The following is a 10,473-nucleotide window of genomic DNA, read 5'->3' as shown; positions in this document are numbered from 1 at the left end:
CCAGAAAATTGGAGGTTGTGCTGTGGCTCAGAGTGTTAGAGTGCTAGTCTTGAGCTGAAGAGCTCAGGGACAGTAACCATGCTCAGAATTCAAGCCCTACAATGTACCCCCCCCAAAAAAAACCCATAAGCTTATAAAATACATTGTCAATACACTCTTTCCACAAATGTTCCTTTGTCTTCTTTCCCTCCCACCTTTTTTTGTTCTCTCCCTCTCTCTGCCCTTTGTATGTATGTATGCATGTATGTGTGTATGCACACATGTCTGCATAGATGTATGTATTATTGAGACAGTGTCTATGTAGCCATGACTGGCTTAAGCTCCTCATGATTTAGCCTGGTTGAGATCACAGACATTATACCTGACCATCTTTTTGTTTATTTCTAAAGTTCTTAGTTGTCTGGACAATTCTCCAAACAATCATATCTTAAATCTCCCTCCAAATCTAATTTATTTCTTTGTGTCGGAGATCCATAGTGATTGAAAAAAGTATTAAAATATGGACCCTAAAGACAAAAGTAATTGTTTAGACCTTCTCAATAAAATTTTATTTAAATTTTCTGGACATTTGAAGCTATGTGACTCTTAAGGTAGATATTTAATTGTTACTCACAGTCTCCAGAGGAAACATGACTCACAAATGTTAGCTATTAAGATCCAAGCATATCAGGTTTTAAGACTTTCTTACATTTGCCTCCAAAGTGTACAGCATAAAATCCAGCTAAGGTTTAAGGGGCACCCATTAGTGGCAAAAAGATGGAAATTGTAAAAATACGTATGAAGAGGAATGCCACTAAAGAGTCATGCCCAGACTTTGGAGTGATGGAAGGAAGATCAGCTCATGTTTTAATAAGCCCTGGATTAGGAGTGCTAACAATCTTCCTTCAAATATCAAGTCATACTGACTTTACTGTGGGTTAGCTAGAAAAATATATTCACCTGGGAGGTCTATATGAAGAATTAAGTAAGAATTAAGAATGGAGAGTAACAAGTACAGTTTCCAGCATAACTCTAACTCACTGGTAAATTTTAGTATTTATGGAATGAGGTAATCCCCAAACAATAATGGGCTCTGCTTATCTATTAGAATTGGGCTAGACCACTCCGGAAAGCAGGGTGGAGGTTTCTTAAAGAACTGAAAATTGACCTTCCCTATGATCCAGCTATACCACTTCTGGGCATCTACCATGAACATCATAACCCAAGATATGATAAGGACACCTTCTCAGCTATGTTCATCTCTGCACTATTCATAATAGCCAGGCGATGGAAACAATCCAGATGCCCTACTGCAGATGAATGGATACAGAAAATGTGATATATATATATGTGATATATATATATATATATATATATACACACACAATGGAATTCTACATAGCCAACAGACAAGATAAAATAATGGCATTCGCAGGGAAGTGGATGAATCTAGAGCAAATCATGTTGAGTGAGACAAGTCAAGACCAAAGGAACAAAAGGCGCATGGTATCCTTAATATGTGGCTATTAGAACCAAAGAGTACAAGAGCGAGGACTCAATATTTGCATACCGAAAGCTATGGCCATGGTAATGGAAATATAAACATAACTATATAGATATAAAAACCTATGACTCTATAGACATAATGTTTTATTTCATAAATTAATATGTATCTATGATATACGAACCCTTAGCCTAATTTTGATTAAGTTCTTAAAACTAAGTGCCAGTGATTGTATATAGAGATTCTCTTCTTGAACACCTGTTTGTTAAACATGTCATTTATATAATGTAACCCTTCTATTAATTACAAGAAAAATATATGAAGAAAAAGAAATACGATGTAAAAATCAATGTTAATAAATTCTTTAATAAAAAATTGGGCTAGAGTGGATATTTCAAAATTCAGAAAGAAGCCGTATTGATGTGAAATTTGAAATGACTACATTGCACTGCTGCGGTTTAGTATTAAAATTAATCAACTTCCTTCTGTCTTTATTTGACCATACCACTGCGCAGACATCACATATTATCTCCAAAGCAGGTCTCCTGCTGCTGCTGCTGCACTGTCTGCTGGTTTTATTGTTTGCTCAAGAGACATAACACTTTCTTTGGAAGCTGGAGTGAACTTTTTGAAAAAACAAACTGCATGTAGCTGATTCAATCGGACAGGCTTCCTGATAAAAGTTTTTGAATTACTGGAGTCTGACAAGGAATTAAATATATATATGAGTATATATATGTATGAGTATATATATGCACATATATATGTGTGTATATATATGTGTATATATAGAGATATATATATAGCTTCTACAGGGAAGAATTTGTCTTACTAATCAAGGGACTTGCCAATAATAATTCTTAGCAACCCAAAAGGATTCACAGTGCTCAATACTTCTTTCAGCAGCTTGCTTATACAAGAATTTATTCATCACCAATTCATTTGACAACATCTATTGGGTGCCTATCGGTACAAATCTTTACCTTCTTAGTTTTGAGGGACTTATTTGGAAGACTTTAAGTTTGTGTATTGATAATTAAAGCTGCTATATATAAACATAAATGCATTTATATCTGTCTGGCAATCTATACATTTTGCCATTAGTTACCATACATTTAGCATTCATATATTCAATCAATCACAGAATTAAAGTATTCACAGAAATTTACCAGTAATGGATATGTCCAAACTTTTTTTGTCATCATTCCCTAGAGAACACAATGTAACAAGCGTTACAATTTACTCTGTGACCTATAACTTTTCTTGGATTAAAATCAATTTACTCACATATAAATCAAGAAAACTACCCTTGTTAATTATATCATTCTGTGGTTCTAAAGATCAAATGGTATACTATTTTTTTTCCTTTGGCCACTCTTACCACTTGAGTCACGGAGCTACTTCTGGTTCTCTGGGAGTGGGGCGAGGTTAATTGGAGATAACAGTCTCATAGACTTTCATGCCTGGGCTGGGTTTGAACTGTAATCCTCAGATCTCAACCTTCTGGGTAGCTAGGATTAAGGTGTGAGCCACCAGTGCCTAGCTCAACAGCATTCTTCCTTGACAACTTGCAGACATTTAAGAACTATTCAAAGATTACTTTGGAAAAGATAATTTTTTTCAGTTTCACATAACATGTACCCAGCATGATCAAGTCAATAAATTCATGGAACAGTAATTTTTTCAAACAGAATCTTTCGTTAGACAATAAGCATTTTTTTTCATCTTATAATTGAAACAAAAAGTGCATTGTAATGAAAGACTTGTTCAAATCTGATTTTTTTTTCCAGTCCTGGGCTTCAGTTCAGGGCCTGAGCACTATCCTTGGACTTTCTCAAGGCTAGAGCTCTACCACTTGAGCCTCAGCACCACTTCCAGCTTTTTTTCTATGTATGTTGTACCAAGGAATTGAACCCAGGTCTTTGTGCATGCAAGACAAGCACTCTACCACTAGGCCAAACTCCCGGTGCCCAAATCTGATTATTTTTTACATGGACTATTTTTGTCTGATAAATGAAAAATATAGCTTTAGGAATGTAAACGCCTTACCCAAAAAGAATACTCTTGTTTACTTCATCTCTTTTTTACCTAGAATGTGCTAGGTAGACTGGAAATTATTTTGTTTTAGAAATAACAAAGACAAAATCTATTAAAGTAGTAAGCATGTACTCACTACCTTATGTAACTGCACATCACCCTGACAATAAAATTAAATAGTAAAGAAGAAGTGACGATTGCAAAGTAAAGACAATTTTACTATGGGCTGTTTTTACTATAGAAATAAGTTACAAAGAACATATCTTCAGGATAAATTCAAAAAGAACAAGAAGAGAGAAGGAACTGAAGAATTTGCTGAAAGTATTCCGTTATTTGGTTGACATGGTAAAGAGAAATGAAACATGGGCCAATCTAAGAATGCTTCTGTGGTAGATAAGGGAAGAATGACCCAGGGAAAAATGGATGTTACTTGAATGCTGACCCCACATTAGAGCGGGTAATCAGATCACTTCCTTTGGATACGTTTTCTCTTAATCTTATGTTTCCCCTTTTATTTTTTCTCCTGACCCCCTGCACTTTTCTTGAGAACACTTCAGTTAACCTTAATGATTTCATTTTCCAATTCACATGCCACTATCAAAAACTGAAAAACTGAAAGATGAGCATCTGAACTCTAGCTCACAGAGAAGGAAATTTTACTTCAATAATTCAAATAGAAGTAAGTAGTTGTTATTAATGAAATATAGTCACCGAATGAAAGATTTCAACCATACAAGCAAGCCAAGTGGAACCTGCAGTAACTATTTTTTGCCAGTCCTGGGGCTTGAATTCAGTGCCTGAGCACTGTCCTTGGAAATTTCTCAAGGCTATGGCTCTACCATTTGAGCCACAGCACCACTTCCATTTTTTTCTATGTATGTGGTACCAAGGAATTGAACCTGGGTCTTTGTGCATGCTAGGCAAGCACTCTACCACTAGGCCAAACTCCTGGAGTAACATTTTTAAAAACTGAAATAAAAAAAAACTTGTTTCTATTTTATTAGCATGGATTAATTGCAAAAAGGGAGGGTTCACTGTTATATAAATGTGAATATTATGTAATTGATCATATTCAACCATTTTAACCCCAATCCCCCTTTAAATAATAATATTTTTCAAAAGTAGTATAGGTAAATATCTAAAATAGTATTGCAATAAGAGTATGGTACAACTTTGTGAATACAAATGTAGTTAGACCATTTAAAATGTAATTTTATTTACCTCAATTATATCATCTAGACAGAAGCAGTTGAAGCAATAGAGGAGTTTTTAGGAGGAATGCACAAATGTATTACTTATTTAGATCATCAAATTAAAATTGACTCCAAACTGACTAAATTATTAAAATGGTAATGGTATATTTTATTAAATACTATTTATGGTTTGAGTGCCATCCTTATTAATGGATATGTATGCATCCAGAAAATACCAGTTTTTGATTAGGGAAAATATATTCATTCAACAGAAATAATACAATTATTAAATAAGAATGTTAGGAAATATTGTTACTCTAAAACACTCCAAAGGAGAAAGACTTGGCTTGACATTTAGTGCAATTAATATAGAACTTCACTGAAATGGCCAGAATTGGAATTGAGTTTTGTATATCTACTTAGTAAGTATTAAAAGTTAAATCATAGGTATAGCTCAAAAGGTAGAATGCTTCATCTTGAGTGTCTGAGAGCTTTGGTGTAACCTCTAGTATCGACAAAAAGAGATAAAGCTAAAAAAGAAATGATTAGAGTCTTCTAAGGGAGTCTCTGTTAAACACATCTGCCTCTCCACACCTTGCTGGTTGTACTTCGATCCAGCTTGTGCTCCTTTCTGTGCTCTGACTGACTCCTGGACCCCAGTTCACTGTTTCAGGATTTGGCATCTGAGATAGGCAACAGAAAGTAGGTACATGATTTTCCAGACTAAGGAACTTTAATGTGGGTATTTTAACAAATCAAATCTAAGATGATATTGGTGGTAATATGCACTATTGCTTATTTACCACTAAGAAGCAAATACTGCTGGTTAAACATGCTTGTGTAATCATATTCTACCTAGATATTTAAGAAGTCATGCATCACTCTTGTGCATGCAAAAACAGGATTTTGTGAAGAAAAATGTTGGTTAAAGCTGGATACTGGTGGCCCATGCCTATAATCCTAGCTACTCAGCCTCCTGAGACCTGTGGATTGAAATTCAAAGCTAGCCCTGGCAGGGATATCCTCAGTGATACTCTTACCTCCAATTAATCACCAGAAAACTAAACCTGGCATTGTGGCTCAAAGTGGTAGAGAGCTTGCCTTGATCAAAAAGAGCTCAGGGACTCTACCCAGGCCCCATAACTTACTATACATATATATATATATACATATATATATATAAAATTGTATATGCATATCACCATACAATATATATGTCATATATAAAGTGTTATATATAATATATGCTATATACACTGGTTAAGTATTTCTAATAATTCTTTTACTTAGGAATATGACTTTTTCAGAATCTTTCTTTTTCTTTTGTTGTCATTTGTATTATTTCCTGTTCAGCATCATCATGTTATACTAGTTGCTGAACATAATCCCTGATTATTTCCAACATTTCCTTCCAGGTTGTTATGGACTCTCATCCTCTCGTTGGATTCATAGGATCAGACAAGAATGGCAATGCCATAATATTATTCATCAGAAGGCTGGTCTCTATACCAGGATTGCCAGAAATGATCAGACACATCTTGGTTTGCAAAATGTAAAAATTCAAATACCTTACAGAAAGGATTAAGTTATTTACATGAAATTCCAGAGCTGTTAGTTACTATGTGAAGAAAAGCGCACTACTGCAGAAGGGAGAAAGGAAGCTGTGGTGAAGACAGTGGAGAAGCAGTTGTCTTAATGACGCTAAAGCTCCTAGCTCCAAGAGTCCTGGGGTCCAATCTCACTCCTCTTCATGACTTGCAGTTCTTGTAAAACACTCTAGGACTCCTGCAATAAATTCCCATCCTGGCTTAAAATGATTTGTATGGCAAAGAATTGGCATGAATACAGTTAAGTTCATGCCCTATTTGTAACAATATTTTATCTTTTAAAAATCAACTCATTTGTTTCAGGTGGAAGATGAGAATGACTTCACCAAACATTTCCTCAGTGCTCCTTACAGCTGCCAAAAGACATGGCAGGCAGTAGGCAAAGGTTCTTGTTAGGAAAGGCATCTGTTGTTGCCACGACAGTAAGAGTCTTGGTCGGTTTGGCTAGACTGCATGCTTGCGAATCCAAGCACTATATTGTGTTTTGTAAACTTTCAAAAACGATTTGCCAGGTTTCTCTAATTTCTGTGTTAAATAGAATATGCAAAAGCATTGGAATTCTCTTCTTGACACTGTTGACCAGGAAATAAAATACAATGTCATAAGTTTAGTATTGTCTGTTTCCCCTACCCTTGACTCAGAGGAGCAGATAACTTTGAGAAGGCAGTGTTGGTCATCCAACCAGTTTATTCACTAGTTAGCAAAATTGGCAAAGGACAGTTATAATATATTCTGGTGGCCTTTTTCTCTCTTCAAGATACACAAAGTTGATGGACAGATGTCTGAAGTTTCTAATAACAACATTCGCTTTGCTGATCAAAATAAAATGAAGCTTTTTTTTTTTGCCAGTCCTGCGCTTGAGCTCAGGGTCTGAGCACTGTCCTTGGACTTTCTCAAGGCTAGAGCTCTACCACTTGAGCTTCAGCACCACTTCTGGCTTTTTTTCTATGTATGTGGTGCCGAGGAATCAAACCCGGGTCTTCGTGCACGCTAAGCAAGCACTCTACCACTAGACCAAACTCCCGGTCCCAGAATGAAACTTTTTATATGGAAAAATTCACTGACTTTTCCTCCTTGGGCATAAGAGAGCTCTTTGCATTGCAAAGAAATAGAATCAATATAAATGTGTTTGTTTAAGGAGTAATATTTTCATTTCTTCAATAATACTTTTTAAGTGTCTATTACATTACCAAATGAACTGCTGGGCGGGGGGGCGGGGGTATGATACATGTACACCAAGGAGAAGCATGTATGATTTGACCATTTTTTTTTTGTCTCAAGATTTTATCTTCTTTAGATTCTGATTATGGGTATGTCAGATGAGGAACAAAGCCACACTCCCTTAAAGGGCAATTTCTAGATAACAGCTGTTTTTTCTGTATATCTTACAGATAATGGTACTGCATAATGACTACATGCCCATAATACTTGGCAAATGTGAATTCTTTAATGCCCTCCTGTGTTCATGTATGTATGAACTGATTAGGAGTGGGAAAAATTAATCAATGCTGCCAGTAGCTCACACCTGTAACCCTAGCTACTCAGGAGGCTGAGATCTGAGGATCAAGGTTCAAAGCCAGCCAGGGCCCAAAAGGACCTGAGACTCTTATCTCCAATTGACTTATAGAAAATGGGAAGCTGGGCTTGGCTCAAAGGTAGGGTGGTAGCCTCGAGCTGAAGAGCTCAGGGACAATGTCCAGGCCCAGAGGTAGGGCCGTAGTCTTGAGCTGAATTTCTCAGGGACAGCACTCAGGCGTAGAGTTCCAGCCTCATGACCCACACACACAAAAAAATTCATCAATGCATTCTACTCTTTGCACTGAAACAAGATTTTTTAATTGATAGTACAATTAATTTTCAGCAAAATACGATCTATTATTTAGATGAACTATCTGGATAGTGGTAGATTGTGTCATTCTTACCTAATGTTTCTATGTTATATGATTATCACCATTAAAGTTTAGAAGTGAAATACCCAGATGAAAATAACATTAGATTATGTTACTTTTTTCTTTTAGTTTTCCTCAATCCAATTACTTGCTCAAAAGATAAATCAACCTATCCTAAGAGTGTTAGAGTTCAAAACATGTTAGCAATTCTCCAGACATGAAGAGAATAAAGTAAATAGATAATAGATCCCTTATTTTTCTATGCTATGTGAATATTATCTCCTGTGGTCCTTGAAAGTTTTGTTGATGAGACATTTTGAAGAGATGTTATAGAATGACAGGTATATAATTAAGCCATGGGTCAGACAAATCTATGAAGATCTGGAAAATTATTTACCTCTTTACTTCACTTTATAAACCTGTGAAATATGTATTAAAATGCCTGTCTTGTAGTGGGTTTATATAGACAGAATAATCAATGGATTCCTCATTTATGTATATATATTTTTTATATGAAGTTGCTATATTATGTATATATATATATTTTATATGAAGTTGCTTCCTAAGAACTTCTGTGGTGTTCAACTCATGTAGTTCTCAAGGTATAATGTATATAAAAGGATTTTGACCAGATGAACTTTCTGATCAGAAAAATGTCTCATTTTTCTGAATTACTGGGAAAAGAATTTGTAGGATGTAAATAGTATGACTAGAACAGAGGACATTTACTGTTTTCATTTTCTTCTGGTCTTCCCTCTATTTCCATTGCTGGATCATGGCTTAGTTAAATGGATATTCATCTTTAAAATCACAGTCCAGAACAAGAGGCCCAAGAAAGGACTAATTAGATTTAATCTTACTGCTAGAATTTTCCAGTGGCGCAAACAAAATTGTGAGCTGCTGTATTCCTGGCATGGGACAGACAAGAGGACCAACTGAGGAGGCAGCATCTGTCTTGGTTTGCTGTGTGCCTTCCTGTGACTTCCTACCTGTCCTTTGTTTCTGGTTCTGGCATAATTCCTTCTCTTATTTCTTCAAATCATTATTTTTTAAAGGTTAAACACAATAAACTTAAAAACATTTTGTGAGCTAGAATTTAAAATCATCTCAGAATAATTGAGATAGAAGTAAGTATTATCTTTCAAGATAGCTTACTGAGTTATCTTTTTGAGTTTCATAAAGATGTCTAATCTCCTTTATTTTGCTTCAGTGGTATTCTTTTTATTATCTTAAAGTAGTTGTACAAAGGAGTTTCCATTTAACAAAGCAGTTTATGAATACAATGTATCTTTTTTTCTTTTTGCCAGTCCTGGGACTTGAACTAAGAGCCTGTCCTTGGACATTTTGTTCAAGGCTAGCACTCCCCCACTTGAGCCACAGCACCACTTCCAGCTTATTCTGTGTATGTGGTACTGAGGAAAAGAACCCAGAGCTTTGTGCATGCTAGGTGAGCACTCTTCAGGCCACACTCTCGGCCTGAATACAATGTATCGTGGTTGGTGTCAACCCTTCCAAAATTGTCACCATCTTGCTCCTATTCACCCCTTCCCTCAGTCATCTTAATTTCAGACTTGAAGCCTAGGAAATTAATAACTAAATAAAGTTCATCTTACATGTTTGTTAAACCAGGTAGTTGTAATTCTGGGCATAGATCATTGGTCGCTACTGTTTTATACAATTCAGTGATAATAGAAAATGTGGAAAGAATCAGAATATAGATGATAGATATGCATATGTAGAATAACTTGAGAAATTATTTACTGAGAAATCACACTGTTCTAAGATTATGCTAAAGATCCAAAAAGTATAGGGACAAGGAAATATTCACCATCATTTCTATGTGATTCTTACATGACATAATGAAGAAGAAAATGATCCCGTTTCTTTATTTTATACTTCTAATTATTATACAGATTCTATCTTCTATGTTTTATATATTGTTTGTTCTTTGTTTCCATCAAATTAAAGCCAAGTTAATCTCCCTTAATGTAGTCTATCAAGTTTTTTTTTTATTGAAATGTATAGAAAGGTCACAGTTACATTTGCCAGACAGAGGGTACATCACTTCTTACACATTGACACCCCCTCTCATGTTTTGTCCCCATTTCCCTCCCCCTCTCAATCATGTTGTTCTCCCCCTTCCCTTTCCTATTTCAAATAAACAAATAAACATATATACAATATACTAGGTAACAAAGTCAGATACTGTAACAATATGAGATTAACCAAAGGACAACAAAAGAGAAGAGAAATAACATAGTACA

The sequence above is a fragment of the Megascapheus bottae genome, chromosome 5, assembly GCF_031878675.1.
Source record: "Megascapheus bottae isolate mThoBot1 chromosome 5, mThoBot2.hap1, whole genome shotgun sequence".
In the NCBI taxonomy this organism is placed as follows: Eukaryota; Metazoa; Chordata; class Mammalia; order Rodentia; family Geomyidae; genus Megascapheus; species Megascapheus bottae.
The sequence above is the reverse complement of the archived record's forward strand: the minus strand, read 5'-3'. Positions refer to the sequence as shown.